The 23685-nt window shown below is 36.3% G+C and overlaps 1 protein-coding gene and 1 non-coding gene across 4 annotated transcripts in view; one reads left to right on the top strand and one right to left on the bottom strand.

The window, feature by feature from the left end:
- The window catches only part of LOC115625534 (furin-like protease 1), a 223334-nt gene that overhangs the window by 47116 nt on the left and 152533 nt on the right, over nt 1–23685 (top strand). The window contains exon 1 of one of the 3 annotated variants that reach the window (XM_030520612.1): nt 19435–19621. The exons of the other annotated variants lie outside the window; for them this stretch is intronic. The gene's annotated coding sequence lies outside the window, so the exon portion shown is untranslated. Of the gene's footprint in view, nt 1–19434; nt 19622–23685 lie in introns of those variants that run through there. 3 annotated transcript variants of the gene reach the window in all.
- Nucleotides 10721–10792, bottom strand: Trnaw-cca. The gene has a single exon. It is a non-coding gene; the product is annotated as a tRNA-Trp (tRNA).

Here is a 23685-nt window from a genome sequence, read left to right as displayed (position 1 = left end):
ATTCCAAACCCCTCTCCTAGACAACGACATGTCAGTGGAGCCAATTGCCATTCCGCTTTAATTCGCTTTTATTTATTAAATTGTTGCACTGAGATTTTACTGTACGCTGCTCCCCTAAAGCATCCAATTGCTGTTATTGCTGCCGCCACTACTGTTTTTCATTAACGCCGAACTTCATTTCCTACTCCGAGTTCCCGATGCGGTTCGAGTATTTGAATGGCCCCACTTGCAACGAAACCTGTGCGGTGGTTTCTTTTGTAATTCACATTTTGTTTATTTAACTGTTTTTGTGTTTATGCTATTCACTGGAATTCGCATTGGGATAGCAGCACAGAGTTTGTTGTGTTAGTGTTTATTTAGGCTTTGGTGGCATTTGGTCAACCAATGCTCGTGGGCTGCTGTTTAGCGTTTATGTAGTAGTCGCATGCTCGTATCAATGGGGATAGCTTAATATTATCATTTGTATGTGACAGTTGCCAATTAGCAGTTGGCTTTTGTGGGATGCGTTGGTATTGCATGATCGCTCTATTTAAACGTTATCTAGGTTACTTCTATTGAATCTAAAAATTAGCGCTGAAAATTGCGTTTGCGGCGAGGCATCCCAATGAACATTCTCGACATATTTGGTGCCTTCTTCCATTTTGAAACAGTCTAACAAAATACCTAGTGTGCGATTTTCCTTTGGCAATTTGGCAAAAATTTCTTAATGTATGAGATAAAATTTGGATATTTGTCTCATAATTTCTGTTTTCTTGTCTGCCTGTATATTTTTAATGAGCTTTCCAAACACCCAATTGGTAAAATCTTCAGTTTCACGCCCACCTTCAATATTTACCAAAGGCGCAAATACAATTAGTTACATTATGTTAAGCACATATTACTGAACACAAATGCATTATTAGTCTCGAGAAGGTGCGAGATTATTGCCTACTTTTACTCCATAAAACTCGTAATTTATAGGTTAGATTTGCAAAAACAAAACAACACGACAATAACATTTAAAAGCAAAGCCAAACACAGCATAACACATTCATTGATCTACATACCTTTACCGGTGGAAAACACAATGTTTATTAACAAAGACAAAGGGTTAAAATTGAATAAAAAAAAAAACAATTTCAGTAGCAGCAAAATAATTTCAAAGTAATGAAGCATAAAATCATCTGACTTTAAGAAAGCCGTAAAAATACCAGGGCTGCACAAAAAAAATTTTACATTGTATTTTTATCCCTTTGTCTATATTCTATCAAAATACTAAGAGATTTTTTCTGCATTTTAAAATTTTACTTTCTGATGTTATGCCCCAACTTTTGCTTTTTCGGCCAGTGTAGAATGCAGCAAAGCACATGTTTGATAAAAAAAAAGTTTTCAAATGGATATTGATAAAACGCTTTCGTCGGACGATTTCCTCCTCATGGTGCCAGGCTTTAATATGACAATCAATGGCAACGCAACCGAAGAGTTTACGTAATTTCTTTAAAAATTTCTGTTAATACATTGTTCGATGATACAATCAGATTGATCCAACTATTTGCGACCTTTCGAACAACCGTCGGAAAACTTCAGCAGCCATTTTTGCGAGTCTACTCTTACTTCCACATCCGTTGTTGTCCCTCATTCTTTTTGGTCCCGACAGCCTTCGATGCCGGATATTCCTTCTGTCACTTTAAACTTCCAGCGGAGTTATACCGTAGTTGTATCCTTTACCTTTACCACGCCGTGCGGTTGTGCACGGTGAGGGGTACGGGCTAGTTGTCGGACACATGCGATTCTAACATTGAAAACGTTTTTATAAACGACTTTGAAGGGTTTATAGCTTGAACGCCGTCGAGGATAACTTCTAGACCCTTTTTCTTTCCTATTTTGATGCTTCATGTTGTTGCCGTAGTGGCATTCAATTGAGGATTATCTTTGTTTTCTTCTTCTTGGTATTACAAGGCATTCGGTATTGGATAGTGGCATTATTTGTTTTCATTAACTCTTTTTTTCCGCCCGTTCTTGCTATTTTTGCTTCCCCAGTTCTTGCATTTAAATTAAGGCTTCCTTCTTGATGGTTTGTATTCAATGATTGAAATAGCTATTAATAAAAAGCTCCATGCCAGTGCCAATCAGTGGCCGGGAGCTGTATTTCGAGAGCTTTGCCTGTAGTAGTGCCTGTGAGTGAAGTTGTTAGTTGCATTCAATTGCGAGTGGCAACGAACTTATGTAATACGGCTACGAATACTATCTGTATGCGTATTAATTAAAAAATGAGCATAAAAGCAACTGGCAAACTGGAGCTCTCCTGCTGAAGCAGTTCGAAAGTTGGAGTGCTCAACTGAAAAAAGGGGGCCGAGAAACTTTTGCGCTAAAACTTTGGCTTTAATTTGGTGCACGGCCCAGATAAGTGTAAAGAGGCGAAAGAAAAGTGCGTAGAAATAAGGGAAATTTATTCAAATAAAAAAAAAAAACAAAAACAAAATGGCGCAATTTTTACTTAGAATTTACATTAAAATTCGAAGCTCAGTAGTTCATGCACGAGAAAATCAGCATTTTTATGCAAATTAACAAAGTATGTATTTTTATTAGCATGATTACCACCAGCGAAGGCAAAGGGTTCTTTCGACTGAGTTATGCGTTCATGTCCTGGAGGACTAAAAGCACTAAACGGAAGCAGAACACATGCAGATTGAGGCCGGCAAGTGTGGCTAGATAGAAAGAGAAATGAGATCCAGCAATGACATAAATCTCACTCAAAGGCACTGGCAAAAATGTAATCAGTATTTGTTTATTTTCCTCCTACAGAAAAGGAAAAAATGCTTTTGATAAGGGTTAAATATAACAGCCGAAAATTTGCCTGCCCCGCCTTCTTGAAGAGCCAAACCACAACATGCATATTTTACACTCACACACACCCACTTAGCCCGAATATATTTCTAGAGTGACCCTAATTTTGTTGCTTAGTTGTTGGAAGGGAATAAGGGGGCAAAAAATTACGTGCAAAATGTGAAAAATGTGCAATTTCATGTTTATTTTCTGTTTATGTTGTCCAGGCTCTTGGCAATGTGAATGAGTGTCGGTGCCTGTTTCTGGGCTAGGTTTAAGCCTTGGCTTCGGTTCTGTTTCATATTTCTATGCAGTTGTATTTGTTGTTGTTGTCGTAGTTGCCCTTATTGTTGGTATAGTGTGTAATATTGCTCGCACAGTTGAATGAATTTGACAAATTGTGAAACGGCTCAGGGCAAAGGGTAAAACAGCGACAAGCTCCTCGGGTGAAGTTGTTGCCCAAACTATTTAAAGATGGAGGAGCTATTCTCAAACATATACTATATGTACATCTATATACACTGGTCGGCACAATTATTTTGACGAGAAGAAAATCATACATTTTTGTCAATAACTGGTTATTGGTTTAAGATATCAAAGGAAACTTTTTTTCTCAATTCCATATTGGTATTACAAACTTAAAAATAATTCAAAGGATATATTTTTATAAGAACTTTTAAAATTATAAATCAAGGTAATTTTCATGGGTTGGCATAAGTATTTTGACAATGGATATAAACAAAAAAAACAAAGCTTAATACTAAACAAAACATAAGAAATTGATGGTAGATTAATAAAATGTATACCCGCCTTTGGCTTCGATAACTTTTTGAAGACGTCTTGTAACTGAGTCCACTAAATTTTGAAGGACCTCTAATGGTATCTCTTTCCAAAGAGAAGTGACTTCGGAAATAGTTTCTTCTTCGGTTTTATGCAAAGACGCATTTCTTTTACGTTTTACAAGAGACCACACATTCTCAATAACGTTTAAGTCCGGACTTTGTGGTGGCCAATCCAGAGTAGTAACACCAACATCGGTTAAAAATGCTCTTATCATTTTGCTTTTGTGGCATGGGGCGTTATCCTGTTGCAGGATAAATGATTCTCCAATCAGCCTGTCACCGGAAGGGAATGCGTTTTCGTTAAGGGTACTCAAATATTGTTGCTGGTTAATTGAGCCGATGATGGGAACGAAATCACCTAACCCATTGTACGCAATGCATCCCCAGAACATGACTGAGCCTCCGCCATGGCTCACTTTTTGACATACGGGGATATTTTTTTGTCTTTGAAACTGTGGGAGCCTTACAAAAATCTTTGTTTTTGATGAATTATATTCAAAGGAGCTTTCATCTGTCCATAGAACGCTTCTCCAAAACTCTTTTGGCTTATGCAGATGCTCCTTTGCAAAAGCCAATCTTTTGAGCTTGTTCACCTTTGATATGTAAGGTATGTCCTTCGCTTTGTATGTCTTAAAATCTTCTTCTTTTAGGCGTCGCCGAACAGTACGCTCACTGATTGGAGTCTTGGTCGACTTATTCCATTGATCTGCAGCAGCTTGCGGATTTAAATGAATATTTTTTTTAAATTCCCGCAATAGGACTCGATCTTCAATGGGTGTTGTTTTGCGGTTAGCACCTGAACTAGGCAAGTTTTTGACGTCATTGTGGGTCTTATATTTGTTAATTTGATAGTGGACTGTTTGCCGCGACAAATTATATTCATTTGCAATGTCTTTTGGTTTTACGCCGGCATTAAACTTCGCCACTATTGAGGCTCTAACAACATAATTTAATTCTGCTGTTTTTCCCATTGTATTTATAACTTTTCAATCAAATTTGAATGAATTTAATGTTGAAAGGTCAACAAAAATGGTTACAGCAAAGTTATTTTAGTATCACTTGACAAAACGTGCGCGAAAACGGCGACAAAGATTTGGTCAAAATACTTATGCCGTGCCTGAATCCGCAGTCAACTCACATTGTCATTTGTAGAAAGAAGGTGTGAAGAGTAATAGACAAAATATTTTGCCTACATATTGTTGTTGCTATGAACTCTATATCCCGTATGAAAATTGTACCGTTATTCCTTGAAACTAAAAACAACCAGCACCGATAGTCGTGAGTACAGTTCGTCAAAATAATTGTGCCGACCAGTGTATATATATATATATATATATATATATATATATTTATACTAATGATTATTAATGGTCATAAGGATTTATGATGAGTTCTGCGTTGGCGTTTTTCATGTACGTGTGTATGACGTGGTCTTTCAATTCTTGCAAGTCTAGGATTTTCGAGTTAAATTGTATAAAAGATGCGACTATTGCCGACTGTTCTGTGCAATGGAAAAAATGTAATTGAATACCAATAAAAAGATGAAAAGATGAGAGACTGATCGTGCGAATTTTTCACTTGTTCAGGGTAACATCGACTGCCACACTCAACACATCGTAAATTAATTGAGCAATTAGAACACATAAGCGCATAAAAAAGACGCTTTAAAATTGGAGTGCAGAATCAATGAGACAATCAACAAACAATAGAAACTAAATGAGATCGGTAATACCACATATATAAGTATTATCAAATTTGATTAGTTTTAGTATAAAGTAAACTGGCTCTTAGACTAAACTGAAATTGTGGATTATTTTTATAATCACTGATAATTGATTACCACTCTAATTTATATATTTCAGATACTTAATTCTAGAAACCTAAAAACGGTTATACTTTTTTTTTTAATAATATTTGACTTTTCGAACCCTCTCCCAGTTTTGGTGAATGTAAAGAGTTGATGATTTCTACCATGTAACTTTGTTACTACTCCTTAGAAATAAAATACATAATTTTCGAAAAATTACAGAAAATAATTAATATGTCAAGAAAAAAAAGACCTCTTAATTTACTCGATATATTTCGCAACAATTTAGTTATATGATTCTTATTTGTAATATCTATCTAATGGCTCGTATAGATATGCGCGCTTTAAAATAATTGTATGCCGAACAGCGATACCGAACTGAATGCTGCACATTTTTACCAATTAATTAAACCAATATAGATTGTTATTTGCAAATAATGGGAAATAAACGAAATGCTTGCTATAAACTGCTCGTGCGTCTAATTATTTACTAATTACAATTGGTTCAATATATGTATGTAGGAACAAAAACAGAACGGAAACGCATCATACCCAAATAAATGAATACATTTTTATAGCCTGTACCCAAAGGGTGAAAGGCTATACTAGTTTTGTGCGCATGTATGTAACACACAGAAGGAGGCGTGGCAGACCCCACAAAGTATATATATTATTGATCAGGATGAGAAGCCGAGTCGATATAGCCTTGTCCGTCCGTCCGTCTGTCCGTCTGTCCGTCTGTCTGTCCGTATGAACGCAAGGATCTCAGAAAGTATAAGAGCTAGAATAACCAAACTTGGTTTCCATATTCTCCTAAGGCCGAGAAAGTACGAGTTTGAGTTTTTTTTCGATGCACCCCCCCACTCCCCCGCAATTCGTGTTTTTTCTTATAACTTCCGTAATTCTCGGAATTTTGAAATCAATTTTGGTAGGTACATCCAGTTAGTACTAATGTGTCCGTATGCCAAATTTCATCATGATAGGTCAATTCTGTAGAAAGTTATAGCCATAAGCAAATCGCTGCTCATGCGCTGCCTCTGTCGGCAGCGCTGCCCGCAGCTGTTGTTGTTGTTGCTGCTTTGGTTCAACTTTGTGCTGCATACATACACGCATATAAACACGCATAGCTACGTGATGTAAATGTATGCTGTTAAAACTGAACATAAACATGTATTCTCATTTAATTTAATTAATTAATTCATTCATTCATTTTTTTTAATAATTTAATTTTTTTTTTAAATTTTTTTTAAATTTTTTTTTTTAATTTTTTTTTTTAATTTTTCTTTTTTTGTGGAGAGTACAGGCTATTTTACTGTCGGGCTTGCTCGACTGTAGCGTTCTATCTTGTTATACATATACGGAATGCAATGCACGGAAAACAGATTTGTTTGTGTGCGCGCATTGGAATGCATAATTAAAATTATCGCATCGTACTAATTGCTGTTAATGATATCCAATTTTGTTGCTCATTACCAAATTAGAATTGCAAAGCGTTGGTATGTCGACATAGGGAATATCAATTATCGAAAACATCGGGTGCTAACAATAGTCTAGTTCACAAACAGAAAGGCTTGAAAGCCAAATCAGCTATTGAAAGCAGACTCAATCCATAGAGTTTGTCCCTCCTAAAGTCCTCAGAGAAGCCAAAAGGATGTTAATGGCAAGGTTTCTTAGTTTCTGCTAAATGTCAAGACAAATTAACAACAGAATTTGCGCAACAATTGATTTGGGGTTAATTAAAATTCCAAAGAAAAAAACGGAGAGAGGGTCGAATAAAAAAAAGTTAAATTCAGAAGGGTTGCTTGAGGGCCACGTGACCAGCAGGCAGCCAAATTTTTGTTTTATTAAGCTATGGCCAGACTGGAAAATTTGTTTACGTGCAATCTTGCAATGTCTTGCTTTGGTATGAATAAGCAAGCAATTATTCCTATATTTATTACTAAAATAAAAGAGTCCGTTTTTTTACTCTGCTACCAAATTGCGGTTGGCATAACGCTGTTAATAGTTAGATCGCTGTTAATGCATCGCTACTAACATTTCACTGATATTGCTGCGCTGTTAATCGATATGACTGTTATCGGCACTGTCACATCTTAGAGTCGGTATTCATAATTAATTAAAAAGATAATTTGCGCTGGTGCTAACAAATACGAAGTTAATAAAAACAGATAATTTAAAATTAAATTAATATAAGAAACAAAACAGAAACAAAACTAAAATCGTAGCACGCTCGTGCACACACTAAAAAAAATTATAAATATTATTATACACTGTGAGAGTATACCCGCTCTTAGATGTGCACACGAATAAACTAAGTTTTGAGAGTTTGGCTACTAAAAAATGAATGAATGAATATACGACATGTATTTTTTATTTATCCCCTCATTCTCAATACTTTTCATTATTCAAAAAATTTGTATTCAACCCTTTTATATCGGTTTTTTTTTCAACGCAACAGACATGAGTTACGTACAAGCCACGGGTTTACCAAAATACAGAATTGGGATTTCAATAATCATACTTTTTACGTGTAAAGAATTTGTGTATCCGGCCGCACTTGCTTGACTTTTTAACTCTTTATGATTATTATGTTTTTGTTTTTATTAATTTTTTTTTGCGGTAGTGAAGTTGTAAGCCACTGTGACTGCTAAGAGCTGGCTTGTGGGCGTTGGCAACCGCTAAGCCCAAAGTTATGCCCAAGTCGAAAACCCAAGGATGTGTTAAACAACAGACCGTCAAGTTCAACGGCAGCAGAGCAAACTTTTTTGTTTGCTACTAATGATTGTTTGATGTGCAGCGAAAGAGCGGAAAGAAGCCTAAAAGTAGACTTTGCCAAACAAAATTGGTACCACCCCGGCAGCTGTTGGCCTTCAGTTTTTGTTCTCTTTTTTTTTTTGATAAATCAATAAAATGGCAGTAGTAAGAATTTCTAGCCAATAACAACGATGACAACAATGACACCCACACTGTCCATTGATCTGATCTGCTGCACCACAAAAAGTTTTGCAATTAAAATGAACGCTGGCAACCATTTTAAAGAGTCGCAACACTGCCACAGTCAAATTCATGGTCTATTTTATGGCGTCCGCTGTATGGTGCAAAGTTTTTGTGCATGCTGGCGGAAGTTGTTAGTATTGAATTTTATTGGCTTGGGTGCAGTAGGGTCTAGGGGTGGGATGTGGGTGTGTTTCTGCCAGTATGTGTGTGTGTGTGTGTGTGTGTGAGCAAGCGATTTCTGTTTCGTATGGGGTGCTCTGAGGTTGAAGTGAACAGACAGGGCAGACGAAGAGAGATTGTGAACGTGTACTGTCTATTGCTATATGTTGCTATTCGGCTAGACTGTTACATAGTTAGTTGAATGAACTCTGCGGTTGATGGTTGTGCTTGACCTATGCTCCTTTTAAATATTTGATTTTCGTTTTTGTGTTCAAAGGTGAATACATTTTAGCAATTTTGTATTCCGTTTTGTAGATTATGATGACGAGTGGTCAAGAACTTACCGACTTCATGAATAAACCTTGAAGCCATTTAAGTGTTTTATTTTTACTTTTATCTTTACTCACTGGTAGTATCTTGAAAATTGAGCTGAAATTGATGCAATGCGAACTCTTTAAAGTGAACAATTAGTGACCCGTTCTTCGTATCGCTATGAAACCCTTTGTAGTCACCAGACTCAACTTGTATCCCTTGGTACTAATTAATTAATTACATTTCAAATACCTCTGCACCTGCTCTACCGCTATCGAACAGTTCTAATCCGTTATAATACATGTGGGAAAAGTTAAAAACTCGTTTTGAAAGGACACACTTGACCTCTGCTTCACATATCCCACCAGCAAATTACAATACAGACCGCAAAAGTAACATAAACAACGATTATTCAAATTAACAAAATATAGCCAGCTGCATACACACGACACTCAGGCAGACCACACGAGAAACAGTAACAATAATAGTAATAACAACGGCAACAAAGTAACACAAGAGTTTTTAATTAAAAATTACAACCCTGCACAATTCTCTTGCTCCTCCATTCCCATCAAATCATCGTCCTCGTCTGCCTCTATTTGCATGTCTGTGGAGCAAAAATATTGTTGACAACATTAAATTAATTTCACCCTTAGGGCTTTTGGCGGCAACTTACATTCGCTTATATGGTTATACTTATGTGTATGAGTATGTGACGGTCCAGCATTAGAACTCACAACTTGTACACACACTTGTGCTTTGTCGGTTTGGTTGTATCATGTTTGGAATTTTTGTTTAGCCGGCGGCTGAGCAAACAAACAAAAACAGCGAGCCAAAGCAATTAGTGTGGTCTTTGATATGCTCAAGCAAATAGGAATGAAGACAACAAAAACAATCATAAAATCAACACAACCATTTTAGATTTGACTCCGTTTTCAAACTGGGCTTCACCATTTCGATTTGCATATGGGGGGAGGGGGATGCTTGGGCCAAAGACTCGTTGGAAACTTCCCAAAATGTGGCTCAACTACTCAATGAGAAGTGCTTGCCAAGCCCATAAGTTTGCTAACCACATAAATCACATGTCGTTCTAATCTTCCCTTTCCAACAGAATATTTATGCCACTTTCCCCTTTCTTTTTCGCCTCGCCTGACCCATAACCCAATAAGCTGCTTTTCCCAAACTTTGCCGCTTCGAAAACCGCAAATTACTACTGTAATAAACCCAAACTGATTTTGATGGCTGCCGAGGGTGTGTGTGTGTGTTTTGCGTTTATTTTTTAATATATTGTTTTTTGTTTAGGGATGGCTTAAAACCACAATAAAATTTCAATTTCAAACCGTTGCCAAACTAATTTGAAATGCGCATAAGTGTCAGCATCCGATACGGTTTCCATTATCTGTGTGGCTATGCCTGCCAAAATATTTTACGCTGATTTTTATATGGGTTTAGCATCAATCCTATTTCGCAATGTGCGGGAAACTTAGTTCTATGTTATATGTAATTCATTTAACACTGTACATTATTTATGATTTTTATAAGTTTTTTAATTTTTTATTTTTATAGTATACATAGTATTACACCGGCTTAACTGCATCTTTGATTATCATGAGTTACAGATGTTCCCCAAAATCCAAAACATCACGACCATTCTAATTATTGCTCCTATTTAATATTTTATGGAATAAATAATATCTGAATGTACATGTATTATGCCGGTTTTCTTTCCCTATCGATATCGTGAGCTATTCGGATGAAATTATTGTTCAATAAATTAAAAAAAATACAAATTGTTATATGACCCCGACGTGATTTGAACACGCAACCTTCTGATCTGGAGTCAGACGCGCTACCGTTGCGCCACGGAGTCGGGTTGTTATAGGAATGTTCAAAATATACTTTTATTTGATGCGCACTATCAGTTGAGCATGTGAAAATATGTAGATAAGGCATTACGAGTTCCTATGAACTTGAATAGATTTGAGCGAAAAAACATAATATAAACAGTCGTAAGATGATAAGATGTGGTTTAATAGCGATAATACGTATAATATAACCGATCAACACTACCTATACCTGGATATTGCGGTTGTGTATGAGTAGAAACGCAAAATGCCAATAGATACCATTGCCAACCGTTGCGAATAAATCAATCCTCTTTATACTTATACATATGTATAAAACTTTATCTCCTTTAATTGACTGATTCAGTTATAAATTAATGTTTATTAAAATTCCACTTTAGCACGATCTGCAATGTTATTGTGTCTGTCAAAATTGGTAATTAATATAAATTTAATATACAACAGTTCAAAAAGAGCACACATTAACGCTTATCTGACAAAAGAGCTATTTGTTATACTCTGTACATGAAATGTACAAGAGTATATTAGGTTTGCGCGAGCTGAAAAATGTAACAGGCAGAAGGAGGCGTGGCAGACCCCACAAAGTATATATATTCTTGATCAGCATGACAAGACGAGTCGATTTAGCCTTGTCTGTCCGTCCGTCCGTCCGTATGATCACCTAGATCTCAGAGACTATAAAAGCTAGAGACACCAAATTTTGCACAAAGATGCCTTATATGTGTACGATATACGAGTTTGTTTTATTTTTTTTGATTACCCCCCCCCCCCCCCCCCCCGCTTTTCCCCTATGGGGGTTTTCCCGATTTTCCATTCGTATAATCGCCTATATCTCGGAGACTATAAGACCTAGGAACACCAAATTTTAGTCCAAGATGCCTTGTATGAATACGCAGAAAATGTATATTTTGGAATTTCCCTCTCTCCCCCGTAAATGCGATTTTCTCTAACTCCCGTAATTCTTGGAATTTCAAACTAAAATTTTGGAAATACCCCCAGCTAGTTATTATGTGTCCGTGTGTCAAGTTTCACTATGATAGACCGATTTAACAAGAAGTTATAGCCATAAATATATTTGCTGCTGCAGCGCTGCTCAAGCGCTGCCCACGGCTGTTGTTGATGTTGCTGTTTAGTTGACTGCGAAAATGCTTACACAGACACAAATAGACGCACATAAACATATGTACATACACTCACATAGACGCAATTGCTTTGTATATGTGCAATTACATACCCTTTACGTGAGTTCGAATACCGAGAAAGGTAAAATCGATCAAATTTTTTTAAATTTTCTTATATTTTTTTTTTCTATAATTATTGTAAGCATATGTACAGAGTATTTCAAAGTCGGGACATCCGACTTTAGCTTTTTTACTTGTTTTTATAATGCAAAGATTTGGTGCAAAGATAGAATTACCATGATTAAGTGATACACAAAGCAAACATCCCCATTTGTTTTGTGCCTCAAATTTTAATTATAAAATACGGGCATATTTGATCTGCCTGAGGTTTTGTGCATATGCTTCGTTAATCTGTGCTTTTCGGCGAGGATATGTGGAATTCTCATTTAGTCTCCTCCTTGTTTTTGCTCAAATACCTGGTGTTTCTGTCAAACGTCAACGTTAATATGATCAGGATTTCTTTTTTGGTGTACTCGAATAGAAATGGAAGATAGAAACTGACAAAATACCCGCAGTCGCAACGCCATTCCAATTTTGATAGCCAGCACCAGATTCGAAACCTAATGCAACTTGTTCTATTTGCTACGAACATTGTTAAAATGTTGATACAAGTTTATATATCTATAGCAAAGTAAGGTAGATACCACACATAAGTATGTAGAGAGTATATGCCTTGTTTTGTTACAGAAAAGATTAATAGTGTGTGCCAGAAACTACAAGGTGCGTTCGAAAGTAAACAGGACTTTTTGAATCTAACGCCCCCTGGTGGCGTTATCTATATGTCGATATGGTGCGTTAGTATCTGCTATCTTTATCGAGTGTCCAGTGAGAACTTCATGACATTTCATCGAAGTTATTGCGTTTCAAGTGTCAGTATGTTTGTCTTATCGGTGCGAAAATGAGCTTTGAACAAAGAGCCAACATTAAATTGTGTTTTAAAATTGGTAAAACTTTTACCGAAACGTTTCAATTGATGGAACAAGTTTATGGCGATGATTGCCTATCTCGTTTTCAAAGTGGTCGTGAGGACATAAATGACGATCAACATGTGGGTGTGAAAATTCGTGATCACCGAAAATTCCATCGAAACTGTACGTGAATTCATCAAAAATCAGCCGAAACCATCATTGAAATTGATGGAAATGGAATTGAACATCTCCAAAACATCGATTTATCGACGCTTGTGACCGATTATTTGACCAAAAATCACATTTTAACCATGAACCACTCATATTCAACTGATATGGCACCGTGCGACTTCTACCTTTTCGGAAAAATGAATTTGCCCATGAAAGGGAAGCGTTATGCAGCGTTAAATAATGGCTTTCAAACTTTGTTCGTGCCTGGGGAATTTAAAGGATATTATGTTAATGGCACCTCAACCATCGAGGCAAATCTTCAATAACGCCCACAGGCACGTTTCAAGATACACAGAAAAAATTCGCGGGAATGTATGATTCATGATACCAAAGTCCCCACCATGCAGAAGTAAACAAAGCGCCAGCCATTAAAAAGGAAATTAAATTTCAAGGAAATAAAATGTATAAGGACCTGACTGTAAAATGTAAAATGGAAATAGGAGTACAATATCAACAACAATAACAGCTACACGCCTAAAACAAAAGGAATTCATTTAAATGCAAATGACTACAAATGAAAACTTATACAAAACATACGCAACAGAACCAAAAAAACAACAACAAACAATTGGACGCATTTCCAAAGTTTATGCCACAAATGGTTTTGGGAATTTGCTGTCGGTTTCCATAGGTAGTTTGAGGGCAATGATTTAATTACTTTGGCAAGGGAGTTGATTACTCAATAACCCTACAGTTTATATATAAATACGAGACAAACTAAACTACTTCCGGTACATGGTGACCTTGATACTGTCGATATTTTAATGATTAGATTTGATAAGTATCATGCATACTACCTAGAGCATGTTATCTGTCAGGGGTTTTGATTAGAAGGTCCAAATCGCAAAGCGCACGTTACACGGTTCGCGTTAATTAACTTGTCTAGCTGTTGTTTTATTAAAAATCTGAATAACGAACATTTCAAATACGGCAGAGGATACGAGTACTGCGCTAGCTTCAGGCGAAGAACTGCAATCGAATGGTTGTTCTTTTTGATCCCGGGTTCATTTACATATTTTCAAATGCATATAGCTATTATTTCACAATACTCTGATGCTACAAAAGCAGACACACACACGGCATTCGAGAATTAAATAAATATGTACATGCTTCTAAAACATTTGAAATCCTATTTTTTTTTAATTTATGAATATTTGAATATGCTAATTTGTGAGTATGTACCAAATGAAAAGCATAAACCAGCTTAAAAAGATAAATAATGTAGCTAATGCGCCAAATTTTTCATTACTGGTGCTAGGGATGGGTTTATTAATGGATGCGGTTTCACGACGATCACTCCATTATCCGTCTTAAAAGAAGACGAAGAGAAAACTTAATAAGTTAAGCTGTCCTTGGCTTATGTGCACTGTCCTTCAAATTAAAACAAGAGAGAACGCTACAGTCGAGCAAGCCCGACAGTGTAATACCCTGTACCCCGGTAAACTTCCGTCACTGAGTTATATGCGCCCATAGCAGCAGGAAAAAGAGGAAGAAGAAGAGGGAACTTGTTGCTGCAGTTTGGGGGGGGGGGGGGGGTTGTATTGGCGAGAATTTGTTTTGCTAATAACTTTATTTAGAATTGACCGAATTGAATAAACAGTAGACAATTATATATAAATTATGTGTGCAAAGTTTGGTTTAGGTAGCATTTGAAATGTGGACGCTATTGACGAAATTCTGTAGCGGGGGAAGGGAGGGAAATTAAAAAAAAAAAAATAAACTCGTCCTTACTCGGACCTAGGAGAATCTGGATGCCAACTTTGGTTATTCTAGCTTTTATAGTTTCTGAGATCCTCGCGTTCATCCAGACGGACGGACAGACGGCCAGACGGACGGACATGTCTACATCGATTTCTCTCGTCATGCTGATCAAGAATATATATACTTTATGGGGTCGGAGTTGCTTCCTTCTGTATGTTACATACTTTGCACAAACCTAATTACCCTTTTTACCCTACGGGTACACGGTGTAAAAAGAAATTTAAATTATTAAACATCCTACTGAACGAAAATTAAGGATGATTCATATCGACACAAACTATAATTAATATTGTGTTCGTTTTGACGCCATAAATGCATGTCATCATTCATCAAGACTGACGGGAGCACATGCTGCATTCAAAATATCTCTTTGAAATGTGCAAATTACTCGAAACAAAATGTCTGATGCATCTATACAAAATGGCGGTTGAGCAGCGCGGAAGTTGGGGATGAAAATGGCAAAGGGCACATTGAAATCTGCATAATTATGTAAGGATGAAATTTTGGAAGCATGTACCAATTGCTAATGGAGCTGCCAGCAGTCAGAGACTGTTTGTTGGGCACGTCTTCGTCATTGGTGTTGTTGTCGTACTAGGAGTGTAGTTGTAGTTATGGCACTGCTTGTTAAGTCAATTGCGTAATTAACATAAGCAGACTACAGCACATAGATACATACAACCTACTAAATAAACCAACCACTCGCACTCAAGCTAATTGAAATTAGTGTAAAGGCAGCATCGAAATCTACAAAGCATCAGGCCCCGCACCAAGGGGCGGCAGCAGCTCAGTGGTTTCATAATGCATAGTGTAGAGTGTGTATACGTGTGTGTATGTGGCTGTGTGTCTAATTCATAATTTTACAAATGCGCCCAGAGATTTACTTGTGGCCTGTTGGCCAACCCACAATTGTTGTTATAGTTATATATGTACGTAGTAGTTGGGAATGCTTAACATGCATGTCATTAGCATAGTTTGGAGTTGCTCCTATGGATTTGTTATACTTGACAGAGACTGCTGTCAGTCTGAAGTCACTAACAAGAACTATATATCTATATATACTTATGTATGTACGCATTATTGTAAGCTGTCGCATTTGGATGCTGAGCAGAAATCTCATTATTATCAACATTATACTAAAGTACTGGTAGCTTTTTGTTTATTGAAGTACGGTCGTCCTTTACCCAATAATTACATTGATCAAATTCAAATATAACGAGCAATTGAAATATGAGGAATCGTCATTGTTATATTGGGAAATAATTATGAAGGAAGAAAATGTAATACATTTTCAATAAATTTGATTAATAAGCGTACGCATCAGCAGTGCCATGATTGTAAAACATTATTGATTTAATAATAAATTATTGTGGCACAACTGATTCATTATTAATTTGAACATTTCTATATATTTGCAGGTAAGACACGACAAATGAAGGCAATTGTAGGTGAAGCAAGGACAGAAGTCTCTATGTGGTAAGCCGTGGAACGAAATACACGTACATATAGAGAAAGTATAGTCGCAATTTATGACATTGTCAAAGAAAGAGCGATATTCAACCGTTCGCCAATGTTGCCTAAATCACCGAAATACTAGTCTATAGATAGTCGATTGAACCACAGAACTGGCTATAGCGATACTACGAAAGTAAAACTAATGAAGCTAATCTCTCAGTTCCAGAATCGTACAAAAAAGTGGTCCAAGAGTATCTGCTGTATCACAATACAGAATATATTTTTATGGTACTTATTTTCACAACCATGTTTACAATTGAAACCGGAAATTGATTCTAAAACTCAATTTCAAATTGAAAAGATTTTGAAAATATTGAATGTTGTGTTTTTTACAGAAAATGGAAATATATTGTTGGTTAGTTTCCATTTATTGACTCAGTATATCTATTTCCTAGAAATACCACTGAAACTATTTTCTGTGTTGTTTGGAGAACTGATTATAATTCGTAGAAATGTTGTTTCCTTTAGTTTCTTATAAACACCATGTGATTTAAATGATATTCTTTATTCATACACTTGCGCACAAATAGTTGAGTCAGAGCTACAAATAATATTAAATGAAAAATCCATCCAATGATGAAATAAAGATTTCGTGCCTGATATTTTTGTGCCCCCAAACAAAATCGAACAATAGCGTCTTTAAAAGCCACGCTGTGAATTACTTAGCACAATGTTAATTTATTGTTAATTACACAAATAGCGGCCTATATATAATTCTAGCTAATGCATGTACGTAACGTAGAAGTAAACCACAGCATCGTGTTCAAGAGATTGACCAACAATTGAGCGATTTTACATTTTTCGATTAGCGCAGTCAATTGAGTGCACGTAACTGTAAATGAAAATATAGCCACTTGTTAATTGAATTGCTCTGAATTTGTTTTGTTAACGATAAAATGTATACAATAGAACTAAAAAATTATTGTGCATCCATCGCACTTTGAATTCTCTCATCATTAAAACAAGTATATAAAGGAAAGTAAACTGAATATTGAAATTTTGAAGAATTTTCATTCTACATTTTAAAATTTGTCGAAAACATACAAAGGAACACTAATTAAAGGTCTACAAGTATATTTTAAAATTATACCAAGTAATGGTGCGCCCTCAAATATTCCAAATTCAAAAAGACATAGTCACATTCTTTTATGAAAAGTTGCTTCAATTTATTTTCGTTGAATAGAAATAGAGTAGAATTGATTATGTTTTATAACCTGTACTCTTTATTATTAACTAATTATAGATACACTCCAATTTATGATGCCAATTTTTTTTGTGAATAAATGAAATGAAAATTGAAATGGAGTATAAATACAGTGAAAACTCCCTTAATGGACACCTCTTTTATCCGGACACTCTCTTCGCCGGACATTTTTCTAAAAACATTCGATCGATGTATAAAGTATCCCCTTAACCGGACACTCCCCTTGGGTGGACAAAAATTGGACGACCGTGAGTGTCCGGCCAAGAGAGTTTTCACTGTACACAGTTCTATGTGGACGTAAATATTGAAGCATACTTATGGGGTTATGTATAACATTTGAAGCATCTAAAGCCATCGCAATTCGATATCACATACAATTGTTAAGTTACTCTATAATGCTCAATTGCCAGGCAAAACTGTACTAGCTTAACAGAAATGACAACTTATTTATGGGTATTTCGCATTTTTTAGAGTACATAAGCACGAGTACATGTACCTCAATTAAGACATCTATGTACAATTAGTGATTAAATGACTACACATTACAAGCTTCATAATAGATTCAACATACATTTCATTTTAACTAGAGCACAAAGTCATTGTACTAGACTCTCCCTAAAACCAATACACTTGTCACAAGTTTGTTTTTCTTTTTAAGCTCAAAGTTTGCGAGATAAGAAGAACATTGAAATGTCGCAACATAGGTGTGGTTTTCGACGCTGGCCCACCACTCACAACTGTATTACTCATTAACATGCTATTTGAGTCAAATTGAAAAATTATTTAGCACTCCAAGAGCAACAACAAAAACGAAAAAGAAACGACAATTTGTCTCTTGTATACACTTTCGGGATGCTTTTTGTGCCACACAAACACTCTGCTACCATGGCGAAGACTCGCTATGGGCCGAATGTGTATTTGTGTCCCCACATATGTATGTATGTATGTGTGTATGGGGCTGCAAATTTGTGTTTTTCATTAGCATGTTCAGTGCGCTAATGTGCTAAATAAACTCGCGTTTTTTACGTGTCTCGGCGGCGGCGGTGGCGTTGATTTTCCTCTTACATATGCTTTACATGTTTGTGTATTTATGGTATCTTGTATCTAATCCACAAAGCGGGAGCTGCTGCCGCCATTGCAACGTTGTGCAAACCAAACGCTAATTGTGCTGATTACAGTTTTTTAATATATGGCTGTGAATGATGATGCTGGCAACTTCAAAAGTTCAGCAACCTTTGCGCGATCAAGTCAAATGTGGGCCTTTTTTTTGACATAATGATTTCAGTATAAACGTATATATTTTTGTTGATGCTTGCTTATCATCAAAAGCAGAATCAGCTCATCACTTGACTGTGCTACTGTGCTAAAAAAATTGTATAACAAACGATAAGAACTGCGATAAGAACGTGCACTCTAATTTTTTTTACATCACACAGAGAGAGAAATATTAAATACAAATTTAAAACCCAACAGGCAGCCAACTTCCATTTGTTGGTGCAACTATTACATGAAATAATTTTCCCGTAATTAGCTGTGATGCCATGTTCGTCGGCTATTAGTTCATATTTATTATTTGCACGGATCTGAGTTCGCTAAGTTTTGTTGTTACATGACCTTCAGCGTCAATTTGGCAGGCCGTATGACTTAGTTGCCATCATTATATTTAATTGATTACGAACAACTTTACTTGCTGGTTGTTTTGTAGCTGAATGTTGCTGCCTGTTGCCCGCTAATGTCTAATGACTGCCTTTGTTTTGCTGTTGAAAGTGATAAGAGCAGACTTTTCCCCTGTTCAGTCGGGAACAGACTCTGCACTTTGTCGGTAGTAGGAGCGCAGTCCGCGAATTGTGTAAAATCAAGTTTATGTGTATCGTACATGCCTACGGTGAAAATGTGAAAATGCCAGTTCAAATAATTTAATGTGATGTTTTAACAAAAAAATAGTGTTTACAGTCAAGCCGTAAAAACGTTTCCGTTGTGTTCTAAGCATTGTAGAAGCAAAGGAGGGGAATAAATTAAACCGGTTTTGCAACTTTGGTAAATCAAAAATTGTTTCCCTCAAGGTTTTCTTAAGATTTACCCTTTTGATTTAATTGAAAATGGAGAGAGAATTAAATAATGGTGATCAACAATTAACTTTTATACTTTCTGTTACAAAAATTTCCATAAATCTAATAAAACCATTTTACTCTTCGGATACAGGGTATAATATAATTCATGGGCTTTTTTCGGCTCAAATAATCTGAAATAGCCTGTCCTATTGTGTATTTTTAACAAATATTTGATGACAATATTTTGCTAGTATTACTAATGCTGCGCATGGGTGATAATTAACGAGATTAAAAGCCTACTACAATGCTCCACAGCGTTCAATGCTCAGCAAAAAAAGTCAAACATATTTAAAATCTAAATAAACAAATAAGCCGATAAGCATTGGGTTGTTCGAAAAGTAAAGACTTTATTTGTGTGTGTTTTTGTTGTCGTTATTGCACGCATTTATTTATGTTGAAATACGTTTATTCGCACCGTAATTTAAAAATAAAACTCCTAAATACCCTGTACACACCCAAAGATAGGAAACAATTTTTAATTTTAATTTAATTAATTAATTACATAAAAATTATTTAATACATACACACATAAGTGGAAACATATGTGTGAGGTACTGAATTATGTCAACAAACATCATCAATGACAATATTTATGGCTATATTTTTCTTTCTAATTGATCTATATAATGAATAATGAATCTTAATATACGGACACATAATAACTAACTGGATGTGACTACCAAATTTTAGTTAAAAATTGCACAAATTGGGTGAGTTAGAGAAAATCGCGATTAGAGGGGGTGTATCGGAAAAAATGAACAAACTTGCCCTTTCTGGGGCTTAAGAGAATCTACATACCATGTTTGGTTATTCTAGCTCTTAAACTTTCTGAGATCCTTGCGTTCATACAGACAGACAGACGGACATGGCTATATCGACTCATCTTGTCACCCTGACCAAGAATATATATACTTTGTGGCGTGGTAGGCCCTTCTCCTTCTGTGTGTTACATGTACATTCTCGCACAAAACTAGTATACCCTTTTACCCTTTGGGTACAGGGTATAAAAATTTAGGTATTTGACTTGAATTATCTTATCAGAAAAATCGTTAGGAAATATTTTCCTAAACTCTTTTTTGATAAAGGTTTTAATAAGCCTTAGTGTAGGATGGATTTACCGCAATAATGTGGTGCGTAAATGATTTTCGTCCTGAAACAATGGCAAATATGAATTTTTTTCATATCTCATTTTGTAAACTCTTACCAATAATCAAGGCCAACCGCAACAACAAGTCAAGGCCTCTATTAATCAAATTAAGGACTAAACAATAACATACATATTTATGTTCCCATATAATTTAAGATGTGTTTATAAAGAATGTTTAATGAAAAACCAACTGGAGGTAATAATATTAATACATATTAGACAACATTTCATCGAGAGCTCCGGCTGACGTCTTGCTTCTGCAGATGTTACACCGAGAGTGTTCGTATGCTGCCACATCGCCGCTGGCATCGCAATGACGCAGCCCGTGCCACCTTAGGTATATTGTTATTATTATGAAAGATAATTTCTTAAATTCAGAAACCTTAAAACTCTCCTTGTTTTCCCGATCAACGCATTAACTGTTCCTCAAACTTGGGCTTTTGAACATAAGATGAAATATGATATTTGAAAGTGTGTTTTAGAAGAGCTTCAGCCTAAGTGATTATTTCACAACTCCAAGGAAGCCTTCTAAGCTTTAAAGTGGTTTCATGTGCAGATATAACTGCCTAAAATCTGCTTGTCATTATTTCGTAGCAAGCCACATGAGTTTTAATTAAGGAAATACATACCCCACTAGCCGGCAGAAATCACAAGCATAGCAAAATAGACTTTGGCGTTAAAAGCGCAAAGATGATATTGCGAAATAGATTTCCACTCGTACAATTGCCAAATTTGAGTTACATACGGTGTCATAATTGAGCCAAGAATTTCCGTATAGCGACGCGAGCGAAGCTTAAGACCAGCACTCGAATCAAAGTCGAATCAAAGCCCACATGACAAGTTAAAGTGCAATGAATTTTTGAAGAAACAAACACATTTTCAAGGTCCACTTGTGTATGGGGAGCGCGTGAGCTATTTTTAAAATACTTACCATTCTATTGCCTTTTAAGATTTTTATAATAATAGTTGATCAAAGGTATTTAAATAAATTCGATGCGCTTCACAAACATAACACTGACGACAACAATTAAATGGCTCCGCCACAACAAGAAGTGAACGGACCATGAAACACATTTCAATGTCAATGATGATGTTGCTGATGCTGATGACGATGATGACGATGATGAAGATGAAGAAGACAAAGGCACAGCTCGGGGGCTTGTGACTGACTGACTCTTGGGGCAAGTCGAGCGACACAAATGAAGTCACTTGACTAGACTAGATTGGAGGGCAATGAGAGAGAGAGAGAGAGAGGCAATGCTAAAAGGTCAGCACGATTGGTGGTTTGTTGTTGTTGTTGTGGTGGTGGTGGTGGTGGTGGCGGCTATGTGAAGTGGAACGCAATGTAGATGAAGATGGAGCTGTGGATGCCTCTGCTATTGCTATTGCTGCTGCTGCGGCTGCTGTTGGTCGTGCGTTTGCTCATTCGTTCAATTGAATTGTGTAACTTGAAAATGTTTAAATATAATTAAGGCAGCGGCTCAAGGCAACAATGGAACTGCTAACCAAACAGACAACAAACACCAGCATGGAAGCAACAGCAGGCGCAAAAACTCAAGAGGCTTCATTTTATTTGGTGTCTTTTTCTTTCCCCTCTAGTGGTGTTTCCACTAATATCTTTAGCTGTTCTTGGCTTTTGAAGTTGAGCATTGTAATTGGGCGTCATTGTGTCGTTGTCGGCGTTTTTGAGTTATGCATTATATCTTTGATCTTTTGAGTTACGCTGCTTGCTTGTTTTGGTTGCTGTTTAATGTTTTATGGCGTTATTTCACTAATGGCGTGTTTTTTGTTGGATGGTAATTTCAGATATTATAATAAAGTGCAATTACTTTATTGAACGAATGCTTAGCCCATTTTATAGAATCAACTCTCGGAACTATGCCAAATGCAGTCATAGCTAAAAACTGCATTTCCAAATTTGCATTTTATCGAATAACCGCAATGTGAAAAAGAAAATAAAAAATACTATTAATGCTTTTACTTCATGCGCCGATGACTTTCTGAAATGTCTGCGCCCTCTGCATATGCCAAGCATAGCATTAAAATCACAAAAAGAAAAGTATAAAAGAAAGGAAGGAAAATTGAAAAAAATTGAAGCGGCAGTAGAAATATTTCCATATGACCTGCTTTAGATTGCCACGTGTCTGCAATGCTGTGCGAGACATCCATGAGTTCATATTATGCGAATAGCTTTACACATACTTGAAAACAAAACGGAAGGCTGTGTGTGTGATTGTTCAGGGATGGAGACGATTTACAGTGTTGTACACCTTTGCAAAAGTTGAATACTTGAAAACAAAACGGAAGGCTGTGTGTGTGATTGTTCAGGGATGGAGACGATTTACAGTGTTGTACACCTTTGCAAAAGTTGACTGGTAATCAGTTGTTCAACAAGACTTAATTGACTTTGAAAGAAAATGAGATATATTTTGGGAATAAAATCGTTACTTCTAGAACCAAAGGCATATATGTATGTACATATGAGCATATACATTCAGCTGTGTATGTGCAGCACACTTCCTCATGCGCAGAAACTGTGCTCAGAAAACGGTGCACTGAGCAAGTCTGAAGCACATTGTGCAGCAAATAATGCTGCTGTGTACACACTTTCTACATATGACCGTGAGTACAGTCCATGACATTTTGCAATAACGTTTTTGTAAGCACTCCGGTCTAAGCAGGTCGCAACCTTTCCCCGATCACTTGCCAATGCACTATAGTATCATTAAGATATTTACCACAAATTTAGTTTGTACGCATATTTTGGTACCTCAAGACGACATACCAAGTTTGGCTGCCGATATAACCGATATGGCCGACTTTCACTAACTTCCGTATTTTTA

This window comes from Scaptodrosophila lebanonensis, unplaced genomic scaffold, assembly GCF_003285725.1.
Source record: "Scaptodrosophila lebanonensis strain 11010-0011.00,11010-0021.00 unplaced genomic scaffold, SlebRS2 tig00000072-arrow-pilon, whole genome shotgun sequence".
Classification (NCBI taxonomy): Eukaryota; Metazoa; Arthropoda; class Insecta; order Diptera; family Drosophilidae; genus Scaptodrosophila; species Scaptodrosophila lebanonensis.
Note: the sequence above shows the minus strand (reverse complement) of the source record. Positions and strands in the feature narration are given on the sequence as shown.